A 19,278-nucleotide genomic window follows, 5' to 3' on the forward strand; every position below is an offset into this window, starting at 1 on the left:
TGGGCTGCCCTCTAGAGCCATAGATAAACCAGGATACTCAGTAGAGATTCCAGAAGGGTCCTGCCTTAGCAGTCAGGCTACAGGGACCCTAGAGTAAAGGCTAACAAAGATTAAAAACAAGCCTCAAAAGGATCAAGCTGGTTTTCAAGTAACTTAACCTCCTGCCAAAACAAATTTCAACCCTCTTTAGAGGAAGACAACCAAATCCAACAACTCAATAAATAACAAGTATTTGTAATGTTTGGCATCCAATCAAAAATGACTGGACACATGACAAGCAGTAAAATGTGACCTATAACCAGGATAAAAATCAGTCCAAATAAACAGAGCCAAAAGTGACAGTAATGTTAGAATTAGCATGGAAGAACTTGGAACAGCTTTTATAGACATGCTCAAGGATTTAAAGAAAAACATAAACATAATGGAAAGAGAATTGGAAGATATGAAAAAGAACCAAATGGGATGTTATGAGCTGAAAATACTACATCTAAAATGAAATTTTCACTGGGTGGACTTTACAGAAGATTAATCATTGCAGGAGAAGAGATCAGTGAACTTGTAGGCATACCAATGTAAGCCATAGAAACCAAAACACGGTTGCATGGGGCAACATCAAACAGTCTAACATGCATGTAATTGGAGTCCCAGAAGGAGGAGGTAAAGAAAGAGAAAGCAGTGGAAAACTAATGAAGAGATAATGGCCAAAAGTTTTCCAAATCGGATGAAAACTATAACCTATTGATCCAAGATCATTGAAACTCAAGCAGGATAAACACAAAGAAAACTACACCGAGGCTCATCATGATGCAACTGCTGGCGAACAGTGATAAAGAGTAAAATTTAAAGGCCAGAGGAAAAAAAACACATTGAGTTCGAGGAACAAACATAAGAATCCTCGTGGGACTTCCCCAGCGGTCCAGTGGTAAAGAATCCACCTTCCAATGCAGGGGACGATCCCTAGTTGGGGAACTAAGATTCCCACATGCCGTGAGGCAACTAAGCCCACGTGCACCACAACTACTGAGCTCGTGGACCTCAACGATAGAGCCCGGGTGCCGGAAACTACGGAGCCCACGCACCCCAGAGCCTGCGCGCCACAACTAGAGAGAGAAAACCCACATGCCACAACTAGAGAGAAGCCCACGCTGCAACGAAGAGCCCACACACCACAATGAAAAATATCCCGCATGCCTCAACACAGATTCCGCGTGCCGCCACTAAGACCCGACGCGGCCGAGAAAGAAAAAAAAAGAATCCTCGTAAGTGTCTCATCCGGAAAGGTGGCCATCGTGACTGAGGAAGCTGATGAAAAAGGAGCCAGCTGAGTTAGGAAACTTCCATCGAGCTTCCGGCTGGAAAGGCATTCATTCCACCCTGGGATGATCTATGCCGGCCCAGTGTGTGCCCGACATGCCACCTCTCTACTCACCAGAATCAGCCCCCGTGGCAGACAGAGTCGTAGCTCAACAAATATTCACTCCTTCCCCAACACAAACCTCCATGGAAAGAATGTATTTCTCCACTGCTTGACTTTAAGCTCCGCGCTGGGGCTTGCTTGGGCTGAGATATTAGCAGATATCACACTAGCAGAGTCTCGGCGTGAGTTTGCACAGTTGGGTTTCCCCCCTTGCACTCCCATCTTGGACCATGAGAAGAATGTACCCTGGGCCGGCTCTGAGCCTAGCACAGCAGAGCCTGCCCTAGCTCAGACAGACCTCAGCCAGTCTCAGCCAAACCTCTTGCATGCCATTGTATGGCCTCCTTTTCTTTATAACTCATTCTGAAATATGTCTGAGTACTCACTCTGTTGTCCAGGTATGTAACCTCAAGCAAACCACTTCCCCACTCTAAGTCTCAGTTTTCCTCTTCTGTAAAATTTTTCCACTCAAAGTACATTCGGCAAAGTTCTCTTTTACATGAAGAAACTTTGTTCAATTAAAATAGACTAATACAAATAAGAAAATCAAATAAAGGCATATGTAATTAAGAGTGAAATGGGTACAAAGATGTGAAATATTATCCCATTGGGGGATACTTCATTTGCACAGGCAAAAAAATCACAAGGAAGGGTACAGTGTCCATGGGTCTTGTAAAATAATGAAATGAGCCCCAGGACCCTTCAAGACCACCTCCCAGGGATCTGTGTTGGGGATTCTCTCAGACATTTACATCTACAACTTCCACTCCACTTAACGGTGTTTGCAGAGAGGCGCTCTTGGCAGGAAGATCTTTCTACGACCATGTGTCTTCATCACCTTTTTCTGGATCAGGGCTCCCCTGACATGTTCACCATTCTCCACACTCAGGACGATCTGCTAGTCTATGAATTTGTATCTTCTTTGTTGTCATTAGTTTGTTTTTCACATTTTGACTGCCAGCTTTTCCCTGTCCTTTACTCTCGGAGTTCTCCTGATTCTCATTTCTCTGCCCAATATTTGATCCACTGCCCCCATATCACAGCTGTCTCAGTGTGGGTCCCCCTGAAGGCAGACCCTGAGACTTGAGGGCCCCTAGTTTCTCTGGGAGGTGACCCTGGCAGCACAAGCGAGCAAGCAGGGAAGTGAGTCAGGGCAGGGCGACGTCAGTGGGAGGGCTACCGTTGGACGTAACAGGGGTTCAGTGCCTCGGGGTCTTCTCTGATGAACCACGTAGAATGCACTTCAAAGTTGTCCCACTGACGGATGGGGGCTCTGGATATTTATCCACCAAATCCCACCCTTCCTTGATTGAGGATTGCCCCGGAGGCATTAAATCTCGGCATCCCCAGGCTGCCCTGCACGTGACCTGATAAAGCTCCCACAGTGCTGGAGAAAGCTGTCAGGTAGAGGAGAGGGGAGACGCAGAGGCTCGGGGTGCCCGGGAACCGGCCAGCACAGCTGGAGGTGGACTTCACGGTGAGCTGCGGACGGTGCCTCAGCAACACCTGCCGCCAGGTGATAATCCCCACCAGGTATGGACACTGCTGGAGACTGAGCCACGCTCTTTATGGGCATCATGTTACTGGCCTTCTCGCTAATTCTATACGACAGGTTTTACTGTTGCTCCCATTTCACAGATGAAGAAGATAAGGCTTAGAGATGTTGTGTATCTTGCGCAGAGTCCCCGAGCTTGTGACTGACACAGCCAGGATTTGGACCCCGACCTGGTGGGCACTGGGCTACTCCTCCTTCCACGTGGCCATGACTCCAGGGGCTCCGGGAGACCTCTCACCTCCTGCACACCTCAGTCCCACGGTCCACCCTCGGCCCTCTTGGCTCATGAGGGGATGGACGCCCACCACCCTCATCTCGGAGCGCTGGAGAATTCCATAAGGCTGCCCCCACCGGGCCCTGCAGTGAAGGACGGATCCCGGACTGCCATGGCTCACCATGGCCTTGCAGATGCACGCGGTTAGAGGGCAGACGAGGGCAGCATCGGAAAGCACAGCTCTGCAAAGGATGCCACAAGGGCTTTGTTGAGAATACCAGCCTCATGTGACCAGTGCCTGGGCAGCGGGGAGTCAACCACCATGGCTCCTGGGACAAGGCTCACTCTTCCTCTGACCGCGTTTAGGAAGAGGCTTGCAGGAGGAACAAAGAGCTAGCGGGCTGGGCGACCAGCGTAATGCTGGCCCGGCTGGTTAGGGTAATTCCAGGACAGACAGTGATTAAACTGCTTATGGTTTTGGCTTTGAACCCACAGAGCTCAAGGCAAAAGAAGAATGATCTAAGAGCCAGGCCCATGCAGAACCTTCAAAAAGGGCTCCAGATGCTGTGGCGAAGGCTGCCCATCCCCCGGGCCTTCTGTCCTCGCTGCCCCGGGAGCAGCCTCGTGGCTGAGTGACGCCGTGGGTGACAGGAGGACGCAGGAGGCTGCAGGACCCGGTTCACAGCCGTGTCCCGTCATTAAGTAATTGATCTCCCGGGGCTTCCACGACAGAGCACCCCGAACTGCATGGCTTGAAAGCACAGAAAGCTATTCTGTCACGGTTCTGGAGTCCACAAGTCCAAAGTCAAGGTGTGGGCAGAGCCACGCCCCCCCGAAGGCTCTCGGGGACGATCCTTCCTGCGTCTTCCCCGCTTCCAGTGTTGCAGCCTTCCTTGGTGTCCTTGGCTTGAGCTGCATCACTCTAACCTCTGCCTCCGTCCTCACGTGCCATCTTGCCTCTGTGTCCAAATTTCCCTCCTCTTATAAGGACACCGGTCATTGGATTAGGGCCACCCTAGCCCAGTATGACCTCATCTTAACTGCATCTGCTAACACTCTATTTCCAAATAAAATCATATTTCAAAGGTACCGGGGTTAGGACTTGTACATGTCTTTTGGGGACATGGCTCAGCCCACAAGAGCCACTTAGCATAGGTCTCCTACCTTCCCTAGCAAAGGCTACTCAGAGTGCGTTCAGAGGACCAATGCTGGTCTGCTCAGAAACTTTCACAGCAATCTGACATGACTGTGACATCCAGTGTTCCCAAACTATCTTTGGTGAAGCACTAGATGTTTCTTATTTCCAATTTTTCATGGCTGGAACCATAGCCCTACTGGGCCGGCACTTGCTGTTCAAGGAGATGTGTCTGCTGAATGGGTTGGCATGGAGCTCTGTGTGTCACTCACTCACACACACACACACACACACACACACACACACAGTGTCTCCCCCATGAGACTGACCCTGGTGATCTTTACACCGAGCCCCCTCCCTTGGATAGGCAGACCTTTGCCTCCTCAACTGGCAATAACTCTTCAGAGCTCTGCATCCTAGGCACCATCCATCCTGTGGAAAATAATTCAATCTCGTCAGGGATCTTCACAGTCAAGAAACTTCGGTTTCAGAAACAGCTTAGAAAAATCTACAAATAGGGCTCTGTGACTAGGTCTTACGATAGATTTTCTGGCCCAAATTTGACATCAAGAAGCACCCCACTGGTAAATAGAAGTGAAACGGCTCTCCGAGGAGAATGCGGCTTCCCGAGACATCATCCCATTGCTAATTATGCAACAGCTCAGGCCTGCAAAAAAAGTGCAGATAATAATTTAACACATGTTCATGTGACGGTCGGGGAAGAACCCCAACCCCGTGGAAGGTGGTGAGGGCACCAGGCCTCCGGTGAAGATGACCCAGCGGGCGGAAGGCTGGCCGGCCACTGCCCCAGGTGCGGAAATAGGTGAGATTCAAGGGGCCAGCGCGAGACGGTGCATCGCTCACAGCACAGCAAACAGGAGTGTCAGCGTGGCCACGGGGCTCCCCTGAGCCCAAGTCCCTCGGGTGATGTGAGGAGCCCAGATGGTGGCCACGCGTGCAGTGTGTTGTACCCCAACTGAGGTTCCCAGAACCGAGGGCTCGGCACCCTTTACAACAAGCAGGAAACAGGTGCGGTCACCTTGACCTTCCTAACTGTGTACATGACCAGCCACAGAAACGGCTTGGCGTTGGAGGACGGCTGGGCCTGCCTTTTGGCCCAACACTCCACGGGGACGTGCAGTGAGACTGGGGGCCCGTGGTGGACAGGTTCTGCCAACAGAGCCCACCCTCAGCTTAAGAAATAAAATTGACAGACACAACTGCAGCTCCCCAGGTGGGCTTCTCTCTTGAATTGTCCTGAATAGGCTCACGCATGGCTTCCTACGTCTACTACACAGACTTGTTTCTAATAATAATGTATAGCTGAGTTTGACCTGTTTCTCAACTTCATATAAATAGAATCGTCCTGGCGTCTCCATCTTGTCTTACTCTCTTCAATGTCACCTTAAGGAAATTCACCCACGTTGATGTGTGTAGCTAAAATTCATTCACGTTTCACTGCTGTGCAATAGTCTATTACGTGAGCAGACGACAGTTTATTTTTTTTCTGTTGCGGGGCACTGAGGTTGTGACCATTTGTTTCCTAGGACCAACTGTCCTACTATCACCGTCCTTGAAGACCAGCTTCCTTGCACACATTTAGGGAATGTTCTCCAGGAAGTGGTCCTCAAAGTGAGGTCCTCAAACCAGCACCACCGCCACCTGGGAACTTATCAGAAATGCAGATTCCTGGGTCCCACCCCAGACCCGCGGAATCACTGCAGGTGTGGATGGCAGTGAGTGAAGGGTGGGTGAGTAGATGACCCACCAAAAATCCACCTCAGCCCCAAAAGATCTCCAAAGCTAGCAGGGGGAAAAGACATAAACAGAAGGTCACAAAGACGAACAACCCAATTAAAAATGGGCAAATGATCTGAATAGACGTTTCTCCAGAGAAGATATATGAATGCCAAAAAGCACGTGAAATGATGCTCAACATCGTTAGTCATTAGGGAAATGCAAATCAGAACCACGATGAAGTAACACTTGACACCCACTAGAATGGCTCGAATCAAAAAGATAATGTGTTGGAGAAGATGGGGGGATCTTGGAGCCCTCATACACTTCTGGTGGGAATGCAAAATGGTGCATTTGGAAAACAGTCCGGCACCTCCTCAAAAAGTTAAACATTGAGTTACCATATGCCCTGGCAATTCCACTCTTAAGTATGTATGCCCAAGAGAAACAAAAACATACGTTCACAAAAAAAATTGTCGACAGATGTTCGTAGCAGCATTATTTAGAACCGCCAAAAGTGGAAACAACCCAAATGTCCATCAGCTGATGAAATGGATAAGACAAACGTGAGATAGCCACACAATGGAATATTACTCAGTCATAAAAAGGAATGAAGTTCTGATTCATGATACAATGTAGATGAACCTTGGAATCATTATGTTGAGTGAAAGAATCCCAACACAAAAGACCACATACTGTATGATTCCATTTACATGAAATATCCAGAACAGTAAATCCATAGAGACAGAAAGTAGATCAGTGGTTACCCAGGAGTGGGAGGAGGGAGCAACGGGGCGTGACTGCTAATGAGTATGGAGTTTCTTTTTGAGGTGATGAAAATATCCTAAAACTAATAGGAGTGATGGTTGCAGAACTCTGTGAATATACTAAAAACCCTTGAATTATACACTTTAAATAAATGAATTATATGGTATGTGAATTATACCTTAATAAAGATGTTCACACACAACGATCACATCAGAAATGTCTGTGAACCGCTCTCTATTTTGGGGGCAGACCGGAGAACAGGAGAATTTTGAGACAAGTACAGGACACAGTCCCTGAGTTGGACACACTTGGATCCTAATCCTCTCCACCATGTAGGAGTCCCATCATCCCAGATGAGTGCCCTTGCTTCTCTACTCTTCACTTTGCCTCCTTTGCAAAATAGGTGCTAACAGGACCTAGCTCCAATGGCTGCTGTGAGAGTCAAATGTGATCATGCGTAGGCACTGGCCACAGGGCCTTGGCACGTGCTGGGGCTGCCTCAGTGTCACCATGCAACTTCTGCTGTTGCCAGCCACAGGCCGAGGACCACTCAGGACCCAGAGAGAGCCGTACCCCAGGGGTTACAGCCTGGAAAATCCCGAGTTGGAACGGAGTGGGTGGCAAACCCTGGCCATGAAGCATTTGGGATCAGTTGAAAGAAGCCCCGGACCCTATTAACATGTTTGTTCCTGACGCAGAGGTTGACCTCACACCCCAAATCAGAGAGGGTGAGAGAGATCCTTCTAAGCTTAGGGACAACCACGGAGAAAAATGACAAAAGACGGGCCATTTCCCTCCAACTTCAAAAAACCACATCTGAGCAGGGCCTGGTGCTACCAGGGTCTCCTATTCAACCCCTACCTCTGCTTGGAGAAAAAAAAAATCCCTGGACGGGATCCATCTTTAACTCACTTGCTGTGTCTGAGGCCCAGACACACACTGTTTAGACAGCCTGTTTCGGTGGGTGGTCAGGCCGGGAGACCCGCATGCAGAGTTTACAGAAGGTCCTGGCACAAATGAACTGTTGACGACCAATTGGAAGGGCTCAGTGAAATCACAACATGTAAAATATGAAAAGGGGGTGGGGGGCAGGGAGAAAAAAAGGAAAGAAAGGCCCATTTGGAAGGGATTCAAAGAGCCACAATAAGGCAAGGCACAGAAGTCTGGCCATCAGACACATGTGCCCTCTGCAAGAACCGGCCCCCCTTCCCTCCCCGCCAACACACACCACTTTTTTAAAAAAAAAATTCATAGATTTAAATAGTTTTTCTGCATCAGATACAAGAAACAGACCGACATTTTCTCATCCCCTGTTATGTGGCAGGCTAATATTTGGCCATTTACGCTCCATTGGAGACCATTTCTGGGAGAACGCAGCCCTTTCCAGGTTGGTGGCCGCCCACCCGGCCGCCCGTACCCACCTTGACGGCCGGCGCTGGGCCGAGGTCTGAGCAAGGGGGCCGCCCCTCCGGCTGGTTTGGGGCACAAAGAGCCGGAGGGGGGCTCGTCTTCCGGCCCGTCAAATGGGTACACACCCAGCGGCCCTGACATTGGCGGAAGATGTGGGAAGGTCCTCTTTGTGGACATGAGTGCCAAGCAGCAGTCAGGATGGAGGGTCGGTCCGAGTGTAAATTCTAGAATTTGCCCACAGTAGCTTCAGGCTCCTCTTAAGAGCTAGAACGTTGCAGGGGATCTGGAGACCACAGCGCTCCCTCCCCTGTGCCCTTCCTCCCCCGAAGTCTCGCTAACGCCATTGCCTGCAGTTCTGTGGGTGTTTGCTTTTTGCCCTTTACTCTTAGTTTCACACGGGTCCAAAAACAACCTGTAGCTTTGTTTTGCACTTTTAAAAAGCTTTTAAAAGCATCATTATTGACATTTCCTTCTGAAACTTTTCAATGTTGCACTACATCCGTTTTCAAAGTCTGTGGATGTGGATACAAAGTATCCCTCGGAGGTAGTGTTCTGTCTTCCCTGCTGGGAACAGGGCACAGGCAGCCGGTTCTGCTGTTACAAAGGTGGTTGCAGTTTTGACTGTCAGTGCTGCTGGGACTGTTCTCCCACCCACACCCATGCATATAGACAGGCGTCTGCAAGAATTTCTCCAGAAAATGGGATCCGTGCATCCAGGGGCTACTTATCTCCGATTTTACCGGTGATTGCCAAACGCCGTCCAGCGCGTGTGCTCTGAGCTGCGTTCTGACCACAGCAGAGGCTCTTTCCGCTGCTCTGCTCTGATGAGGTCTGGGGTTGACACCCCTCTGAGTTTTGTCAACGCAACCAGACTGAAAAGTTATCTCGTTGTTGTTTACGTTAGCATTTTCCCAGCTGCTGGTGAGAATACGCACCTTTACAGTGATACATGAATGTTTTGTTTCATCTTCTGTGAATCACCTGTTCCCATCCTTACACACTTTTCTCTTAGGTTGTCTTTTACTATTTATAGATTTGTTTTAAAATAGTTTACAAATTGGATAATTACAACACTGACAAACCCTGGTGCCCACCATGCATGAAGTGCTGTTCTAAGCAGACTAGAGATGTCATCTTTTATAACCCGTAACGATTTATAGATGAGGAAGCGGGGCGGGGTGGGGGGGGGGGGGAGGGAAGACTGGTGACAGGGAGACTTACATGCAAGCTGGGAGGTAACGAGGCCGGAGTGGCCCGTGCAGTGGGAAATATCTGCTTCCAGTCTGTGGCTTTCCCCCTATTTCATTCATGGTGTATTTGTCAAGGACAAGAGAATCCGTGTTTTATTTTTAATATAAGCAGATTTACCAAACTCCTTTAAGGTCTGTGATATTTGTGTGTTGTTTATGAAAGGTGTCCTGTCTCCAAGGCCACAGAGATATTCTCCAATAGTTTCTGCTTCGCGTTTGAACACTTGCCTTCCACGTTTAGCTGTCTTCATAGACAGCTAATCTTATTTATTTTATATTTATTTATTTATATTTAATTAAAAATTTATTTTTAATTTATTTCATTTTTATTTATTACTATTCTACTTTTAATTTTATTTATTTATTTCATATTTTCTTTGTTTTATTTTTATTTTCTTTATTTGATATTATTTTATTTATTTTATATTTTATTTTTAAAATTTTATTTAATTTTTAAATTTTATTTTATTTCATTTCATTTCATTTCATTTTCTTATTTCTTAGATAAACATCTACCCTGACTTTGGGGACCCATTAATCAACTATGGCTTGATAAGCCAGCTGCCTGATAGACTAAGGCTCCACCTAAGGGCTCGGAGGTGGTGTGGGAACGGGGCATACAGTCATTAGAGGGTGTTCTGGTCATAAAAACATTGAGAACCCTTGATCTGCAACCAAAGTTTATTGCCTTTGGGACTATCTGGAGGAGAGAAGGTTACAATCGCGCAAAATTCTTTTAGGCGTCCTTTGGCCCTATTTACAGGCTAATCCTGCACCCACTTGGTGACTGCCGGGCTCTGCAGGACTCCCAGGCTGCAGGCCCACGAGGTCTCCAGCTTAGGACTCGGGCTCCGCGGGCAGGCAGCCCGTGTCGAGAGCTGCTGCGTTACTCCCACTTACCCCTCATCCCCACCTCTGCCGAGACCCTGGGGCTCGGGGCGTGATGAGCCTCTGCCCAGGTCCCCCAGCTGGAATTCAGAGGTGAAGTGGATTCCAAAGCAGGTGCTCCCCCTCTGCCCCAGAACTTCTCAGAGTGAGATGCCCACTCCCGGCGACATGCCAAATGATTCAAGTGGCGCAGAGAGAGCCCCTGATCGTTTCCGTAGTTACGTGTTTATCTTAGCGTGAATTGGGGAAGGTATAACCTGCACGTGAGCTCCTCACGCTGCATAGTTGAAGCTTGCGGGCCGGATGTGGTCGGTCCCATGCACGTGCCTGGAGCTGCCCCCCTGGGTCAAAGCCCAGCGCTGTCCTGGCCGGCTGTGTGGCCTCGGGCTGTGTGCCCTCTCCTTGCCTCCGGGTCCCTGTGTAAAACGGGACCAGTCCTGGCTCTACCTCAGCTGGTTGCTGCAAAGTTTAAATGCCAATATATAAAGAATGTCGGGAACAGCGCCTGGGTACCAAGGAGGCATGCAGTGAGTGTGAAGTATCAGTTAAGATGTTTAAAGTGACTCTACTTAAAGAAAGATATTACTGTTTAAAACACTTTAAATATGACTATTTTAAATATTTTCCATTTAAAGAAAAATGGTACCAACATTTTGTGGATGCGGAAACGGCATCCCCTGCATCCTCCATCACACTCAGTGTTTTCAGGGCGGGATTCTCTGCCTGGCTGTGCTTGAATCGCGGGGGGAGATTTCAAGATGCCCAGCGCCTGGGCCCCTCCTCAGACCACTTGAAGCAGAACCCCCGGGGTGCAGCCTGGGTGCCAGGAAGCTGCAGATGCCCCCTCGACTGCAACACACAGCAAGTTCGAGAACCGCTCTTTCTGAGCATCTGCTCTCCCCCGGGTCAGGAGGACCTGGGGGCCCAGGTAGTCAGGCACAGCGGGTCTCCTAGTGCAGGTGCGGAGGAAGGACTCTGCGTGTGGCGGGAAGAATGTGGACATCTTGTCGGGAGGTGAATATCACTGCAGAATAAGACAGCGGGCTGTCCAGAGCAGCGGGGGCAGAGGGCTGGCACCTCGGGCAGCGGCTGGGGGGCTCTGGGAGCCCAGAGGCCATGGGGGACACTGCACCAGCCTGAGGGATGACCATGAGCCATATTTTTAAATTAAGGTAAAGTTCATATAACCTAAAATTAACCATTTTAAAGTGAACGAGTCAGTGGCCTTTAGTACATTCGTAATGCTGTGTGACCATCCCCTCTGTCTCATTCCAGAGCCTTTTCATCACTCCAAAAGGAAACCTGTACCCATTAGCAACCCACCCCCATTCCTGCCTCCCCCCAGCCCCTGGCAGCCACGAATCTAGTCTCCATGGGTTTATCTACTCTGGATATTTCATATAAATGAAATCATATGATACCTAGCCTTGCGCATCTGGCTTTGTTCACTCAGCATAATGTTTTCAAGGTTCCCACGTAGTAGCGTGTGTCAGTGCTTCATTCCTTTTCATGGCTGAGTCATATTCCACTATGTGGATGGACCACATTTTATCTATCCATTCATCAGTTGATAGACATTTTGGTGGGTTCCACCTTTCGGCTGTTGTGAATGGTGCTTCTGTGAACATTTGTGTACAGGCTTTGTGTGGACCTGTGTTTTCCTTTCTCTTGGGCAGATACTAGGAGTGGAATTGCCAGGTCATGTGGTCACTCTACATTTAACATTTTGAGCCCTGCACACCTCTCCCCAGCTGTCTGGAAGGACGGTGGGTGGACAGTCATGCCCTTGCTTCCTTCTGCTGGGGGTTTCTGGGCAGGAAAGTGGGACCTAGAGGGGGCAGCATCGGAAACTTTTCTCCCAGGAGCATCTTTGGGGAGGAGGGCTGAGCCTCGAGCCTCCAACCCCCTGTGACTAAGAGAACTGGGGAAGCTTCCCCTCCCGCTAGCCGTGCCCCCCCCCCCACCATGGGTTCATTCAGCGGACCTTGGTGAGGCTGCTCCTTTGTACAGATGCAGCACCAGGTACAGGGTGGGACACACACCCTGAGAAGAAGATCCTACCAGTGTATGCAGGGTGTGCAGAACATGAGGGAGTGGGCAGGCACAGCTAGGGTGGCCCCAGGAAGGCTGGAGTACTGGTGGTTGGAGGAGCATCCAGGAAGACTTCCTGGAGGAAGGGGCTTTCCTCTGCCCTCTCCCCTCCCCACTCCCAGCACTAGCCTGGCATCTAGTCTTCCAAACCCCCCTCCCACTCATTTAATTACACACACACGCCAAGGCCTTCCTGTCTGTTTTGCACGGATGGGGTTGGATCACATATGAGTCTCAGCATCTTGCTTCTCTCACTGAAGAGTGCGTGGAAACCCCTCCAGCCAGATACACACCTCACTCGCTCTTTTACAGCAATAATCACAGCTGATGTTTATTTCTGAGGCTATACGACATACCAGGCACTTTTCTAGATGTTTCCTTGCACCATCTCATTTAACCCGCAAGCCGCCCTATGAGGCAGAGAGTATTAGTATTCCCACTTAAGGCCAGAGAGCTTGTGACTTGCCTACAGTCACAGGGCTCGTGAGGGGCAGGGCAGGGAGGGACGCAGCCAGCCTGGGGAGCCCCTCACCTCACCCTTGGCCCTCACTCTGACTTCCTGCTGAGCCCCCATCCACAGAACCAGGGGAGCCATTGACGCGGTGGGAAGAGGTGAGCTTCCGAGGGCCCAGAGCGGACAGGAGAGGGTGGTGAGCAGAGCTGGAGGGAGACAGGAGATGCGGCGCTGGGGATGGAGTTGGAGAGCCACGGGGCTGGAAGACCACCTGGAAACCTGGCACTGGTTATGCTCAGGCAGGGCCTGCAACATGGGGTGGTCGTGAGAATGGAGAAGAGGGGAAGGGGGTGGGCAGCACGCGGACATCCGAGGCGCAGGAGACCAAGGATCAACAGCGTGACGTACCCAGATGGCTCCCAGCGCCTCCACTCCTCCCATCCAAACCCTCTGCGGGGTGGTGACTCTGGGCTCCCGGGAGAATCCACCGCCATCGACGGGAAGCTCCTCCTCCCAGGCCCTCCGGCCAGCCCGGGGGATGGTCACCAGCCGTCCTGTCTACCCTGACCTTGTACGTGAGGAATCAGAGACCAGGAATCCACGGTGGGCATGGGCCTGGGGGACGGCGATGGCGAGAGGCCCGGTAGGGGTGCTGCAGGGGCCTGCCCTGGGGCTCCAGCACAAGCCTGTCCTCTCCAGCGGCCCTGACTGTCACCCTGGGAGACCTGGAGAGAGAAGAGGAGAGAATGCATGAGAGAAGGCACAGCCAGAGCCTGGGAGGGTGGCCACGGAGCATGGCCCGCGAGCAAGGATGCGGACGGGGTCAAGGCACCCGGCGTGGGCACCCTCGGCTGCCTGCCAGGCCCAGGCAAGCCCTCTCAGACCCCAATCTCGTCACCTGTCGTGGGGAGGCTCTCTAAGGACACTGCCAGCTCAGGAGGACGCTGCATGGAAGAGTGCTCAAGTCACCTCCCCCTTGGGCCCTACGGGCGCCGGTTCTGGGGTCCAAGGTCACATCCCGGCTGCACAACTTCCTTCCCCCATGAGTCTCATTTTCCTCATTTGCAAAACGAGGATAAGAAGGCACCCAGCTCCTTCGGTCGGGGTGAGGCTTTTGTGGGTCAGGCACTCACGTGTTCAATTAATGCTGGCTTTTCCCATCGCCATTTGGTCACCAAAGGAACTCTTCGCATCAGCTTGGCCAGGCCTAACCAAATCAAAGTGGAGGAGGAGGAGGAGGAGATGGAGAGGAAGAGGGAGGAGGGGGTGGGGAGGGGCAGGGAGCAGGGGGAGGAGAAGGCGGAGGGGGAGGAAGAAGCTGGTTTGAGCGCAGAGAAGGCCGCCCTAGAATCTCCAGGCTTCATCTCAAATACCGGCTTTAATTACACATAGGGGCCGGCAAAGAAAAATATGAACTCCAAGGGGGTCATGACCTCAGAATATGTCTTTAAATATACAGAGGAAATTCCCCATTTGATTCTGCTGGATGGGCAATGTTTTTATGCTCTCCCCTCACTAAAATCTGGTGCATGACCTTCAGCCAAAAATCAATGCTACCTTGACACTTAGCTTTGAACGTTAAAACGGGTTCCTGGCTGATGTCTGTGGTTGTGGATGAGATGTTCGCCCCTATGAGTGGTCCTGCGGCCCGAAACCCAGGCCCCCGCCTCCCCCCGTCACACCGGCTGCACCTTCTGTTCAGGAGAAGAACTGAAGAGGCGCCTTAGGAAGGAGAGAGGTGGAGCTAAGCACAGCGGCAATCTCCAACTTTAAAATGAGGGTGTCGTGTATTTTTCTTATCAAAAAACACGTGCCAGGTTACGGGTCTAACTCCTTACTCAGTGGAACCTGGGCCGCTAGGCCTGGTGGTTGGTTTCCTTGGCAACAAACCTGTCCGTGACCACACTGCAGCCAAGTGACTTAATCAGGTCCCCACATTGTTTGTGCCGCTTTAATCAACCAAACTTTTTTTTTTTTAATTTCAACCATTTTTATGGAATTTTTTTTTCCAAAACGACTTGCACATTTCTCAGACAGTTTAGTCATATTTTGAATTTCTTCAGATGCCGCAGGGCTGCTGCTGTGAGTCTGGACCACTGGGCTGGCCTTCATTCATTTCACCCATTATGCGCCAGAGCTGCTGCGGGCACTGGGGATTCGCCGGGAGACAAAACAGACGAGCTCCCTGCCCACCGGGAGGGCCAGCAAGAAGCCCAAGTCACATGGTGCTGGTGTTAGGAGGTGCTGAGTGCTGTGGAGACCAGACAGGAGGCGCAGGTGCTGAAAGATGGGCCACATTCCTCAGAGATCCAGGGTATTTGCCTCTGTGCTAAACTGTCCCCGCCCGCTACTCCTTGCATGATCATATTGATTATTTTCTATAATATTTTTCTTTCTCCTACTGTGGTCATCCTTGAATGGGAATTTCTGAGCAACCAGAAGAAATGGCAGGAAGTCCAGTCCATTAAAGCCCTTACACTCCCCCCAGGCCCTCAGCGGTTACAGGCTGTGGACCTACTTTGCTTATCTGGTTGTCACGTCAGTGCCCATTAGAGCTGAAAGGTAAAAGGACTGCCCGAGGTGGGAAAGCAGCCAGCGTTAAAAGGCAGCAGCTGGGCTCTTAACCCATCGTGATGGCTCAGAAGCTTTTAAATTTACTTTCAGATACGTGCCTAAATTCTGAAGAAAAGTTCCTGGCTATGAAGGCTGTTTCTGCTGTGTTCTGACTTAGATGGGTTTTCCTGGATTAACCGGGAACCTTAAAAACTAAATGAACGGTGGTGAGAGAGGAATGCTTTCATGGCAAAAACAACATGGTCCCTGGGAATGTGTTCCGCCCCCAATGAACCGCTGGCTGTCCAGGCCTTGGTCCCACGGGGACAGGGCAGCACTGTGACAACGGGTCCTGAGGCCACACTGTGTGCTGGGCACCGGAGCTGACCATCCTGCTACAACAAGGGGGACCCTCACCCATGCCTAGAGCAGGGTAGCCTGGGTGGGGAGGCCAACAGGTCTGCAGATCTCAGTGTGGACGAGCTACTTAACCTGGCTTTCAACCTCAGTGTTTCCGTCTCTAAAGTGGGGATAAAAGTGCTTCGTCGGAACGCTGAGAGAAGCAAATGGGTTAACCCATGTGAAATACTTAAAACAGTGCCGGAGGGCTTCCCTGGTGGCGCAGTGGTTCAGAATCTTCCTGCCAATGCAGGGGACACGGGTTCGAGCACTGGTCCGGGAAGATCCCACATGCCGCGGAGCAACTAAGCCTGTGCGCAACAACTACTGAGCCCACGTGCTGCAACTGCTGAAGCCCACGCGCCTAGAGCCCGTGCTCCGCAACAAGAGAAGCCACCGCAATGAGAAGCCCACGCAATGCAACAAAGAGTAGCCCCGCTCACCACAACTAGAGAAAGCCCACGAGCAGCAACAAAGACCCAACGCAGCCAAAAATAAATAAATAAAAATTTTTTTTAATTGTAAAAAAAACCAAAACAAAACAAAACAGTGCCGTGATGTAGTAAGTGCCCGATAATTGTTACTTTCATTGCTACTGTTAATACTTAGCTTGGGAGATTTGTGAATTAGGCACTGATGTCAGTTCTGGGGACCTACAGCTGATGACCCCGCACAGTGCCGGGCATATCAAGAAATATCCACAATGAATGAATCTCCAACGGGTGTCACTCTGCCACCCCTCAGGATCACCCGGTGACCTTGAAAACTCCCGATGCCCCAGACAAATAGATACCAGTTCACCGAATCTCAGGGGTGGGATCCGGGCAGCAGGAGACGGCACAGCTCCCAGATTATCTCGACGTGCGGCCCAGCTGGGACCCGCGCTGATCGAAAGCGCAGGTTCTCGGAGCGGGTCCTCAGACCAGCAGCGGCAGCGTCACCTGGGTGCTTGCTAGAAATGCAGGTTCTCGGGCCCCCCCCCAGCCCTCCTGAAGCAGAAATGCTGGGGGTCTTTCACAACATGGGTTACTGATGAGAAGCCAGTGATTCCTTATACCTGGAAGCACCTGAGTCACGGGAATGGCCGAGGGAGCTTCCCGCAGGGCTGTGGGCCTTGCCGGCCCCCGCGGCGGCCGGATCACCGAGGGACAGTGGGCTGTTTGTCCCTCCCCCGCCCAGCTATCTCTTGTTCCTCAGCCCCCAGCTCCCACACACCCTCCCAGCCGACACAACCGCCACTCCCGACCCTGCCGCCTCCTTCACGGCTCACCAGGAAGCAGCCTATCATGGCCATTTTTCTCCTGTCTCGGCTCTGCTGTGTGGGTGATAAAGGCGGCCCTTCCTTGTGGAGGCTCCACGGCTAATTAGATCCAGATGCGGCCTCATTAGGCCGTCGGCAGCAGGGCCTGGGCTGGCGTTGGGGGCGCTTGAGCCCCCGACTGCCCGGGGGCAGGTCTGCACGGGGACAGCGGCCCAGGCGTGGGTGTGCCCCAAGGCCTCCCGGTCCCCCAGGCTGGATGATGGCTGTCGTGTGTGTGTGTGTGTGTGTGTGTGTGTGTGTGTGTGCGCGCGCGCGGAGCCCCAAGGCGAGGAGACAGGAGCACCTGCTGAGGAGGGCACAGGTGTGCCAGGGCCGTCTCAGGGCCGCTGGGGACACCTCCACGGGGAGGGCCCTCTCCCATCAGCCCTTCCTCCGAGCCCGTCAACCCCGCTGTCCCTGCAGCCTCCTCTGGGGGACTGTCCCACAGTTCTCCCAGCCCAGCTGGGTCCCCTGGAAGCCACTAGGCAGCGAGGGTCCTCCACTGGACGTTATGGCCAGGCTCAGTCCTGCGGGGCGTGTTCACATACACACTGCCGGACCCCACCCCAGCATTTCTGATTCAGGAGGTCTGGGCTGGAACCCAAGAGTCTACATTTCTAGCAAGTTCCCCGGTGACGCAGATGCTGAGACTCTCTGACCTGCATTAACACAGGGTCTCCAACTTGGCTGCACACAGAAATCACCTGGGAAGGCTCCGGTGTTTCATGACCTTCCGCTCTCTATCCTGGAAAGTGAGAAAGGGTGGCCTCACCAGTCATTTCTTCCCCTAAGAGGGGAAACAGACAGGCAACACTGAGGACAGAGGGAAACCAGTCGGGACGCTCCTGAGATGCCCCCGGGACCTGCTGGGTGGGCCTTATCAATCCCAGTTCGCAGATGAGGAGACAGGCTCAGAAAGCTCCGGGACTCACTTGGGGTCGCTCCTGGTCAGGCACCGCCTGATGCCACATTGATGCTGTTTCCATGAGGTCCTGTGGCCTCTCTAGGGGCTCTGTGGCCTCGGCTTTGTCCCCACCTTGGTCTTGGGAGAGTGCCTTCCAAGGGAGAGTGCCTGGAGAAGCAAAGCAGTGCTGAGGCTGTAACTGGACAGCCCACATGTGGGCAGGGTCGCTTCCTGTTCTCCGAGTCCAGGGTGAGTGGTCCCACCTGGCCCAGTGGCCGTCGTCCTAACTGTGATCAGAGACCCACGTTCCTTCTGGCTCCTGGCTCTTCGACCACTGGTTTCTGAGGTGGACACATGCATCTGAGCCAGGCTGGCAGGAGGGCACAGAGCGTGGAGGATGCAGGGAGGTTTGGGACCAGGCCGGGGAGTGGTGTCCGTCGCTTCTGCTCAGTCCCATGGATACAGCCTGGCCCACGCAAGGGCCGCTGGGAACGTGGTCCAGCTGGGAGCCCAAGAAGAAGAGGAAACCAGGTGCGAACTGAGAGCAGGTCTCCACCACATCTGAAGACTGAACTTAAAATAACACCAGGTGGATTCCACGCCTAGATATGTTTACCCCAAAGAAATGAAAATCTTTCCACAAAAGACTTGGTCACAAAATGTTCATAACAGCCTTAATCGTAAGAGCCCCAAACTGGACACAGCCCAGTGTCCCTCTGCAGGTGGGAGGGTGACCGCCTGGTGGCTCTCCATGGCGTGGGCACCGCTCAGCAGTCAGTGGACCAAGTGCCGACACACGCACACGTGGGCAAATCCCCGAAACACCACCAAGCGCAAGAAACCAGAAAGGAAGGGGTGCGTTCATGATCCCGCGTGTGAAATTCCACAGCAGGCAAAGCCACTTTCGAGTGACAGAAAGCAGATCATGGCTGCCTGAGGCCAGGATGGGGAGAGGGGTGGATGGCAGAGGGCTGGGGGCCCTTTCTAGGAAGGCAACGCTCTATGTCTTCACAGGGGTGGTTACAGGGGCGTGCAAAATTCATCAGACTGCACGCTTGTTCAGGTTGACCCTCGAACAGCACAGGGGTTGGGGCAATGGCCCTACACACAGTTGGAAATCCAAGTCTAACTTATAGCTATCCCTCCCTATCCATGGTCCCTCTGTATCCAAGGCACCGCATCTGCAGATTCAACCCGCCCGGA

The 19,278-nt window shown here is 51.8% G+C and overlaps 1 long non-coding RNA gene across 2 annotated transcripts in view; it reads right to left on the bottom strand.

Moving 5' to 3' along the window:
• Positions 1 to 12,819: 12,819 nt before the first annotated feature.
• Positions 12,820 to 19,278, bottom strand: part of LOC103015260 (uncharacterized) — a 36,190-nt gene continuing 29,731 nt past the window's right edge. Inside the window, exons 2-4 of one of the 2 annotated variants that reach the window (XR_003622456.2) lie at positions 14,053 to 14,126; positions 13,328 to 13,644; positions 12,820 to 13,225 (exon numbers count right to left, since the gene is read on the bottom strand). This is a non-coding gene — a long non-coding RNA (uncharacterized LOC103015260). Of the gene's footprint in view, positions 13,645 to 14,052; positions 14,127 to 19,278 lie in introns of both variants that reach the window. The other variant, XR_450198.2, reaches the window with a different exon arrangement.

This window comes from Balaenoptera acutorostrata, chromosome 19 (assembly GCF_949987535.1).
Source record: "Balaenoptera acutorostrata chromosome 19, mBalAcu1.1, whole genome shotgun sequence".
NCBI lineage: Eukaryota > Metazoa > Chordata > Mammalia > Artiodactyla > Balaenopteridae > Balaenoptera > Balaenoptera acutorostrata.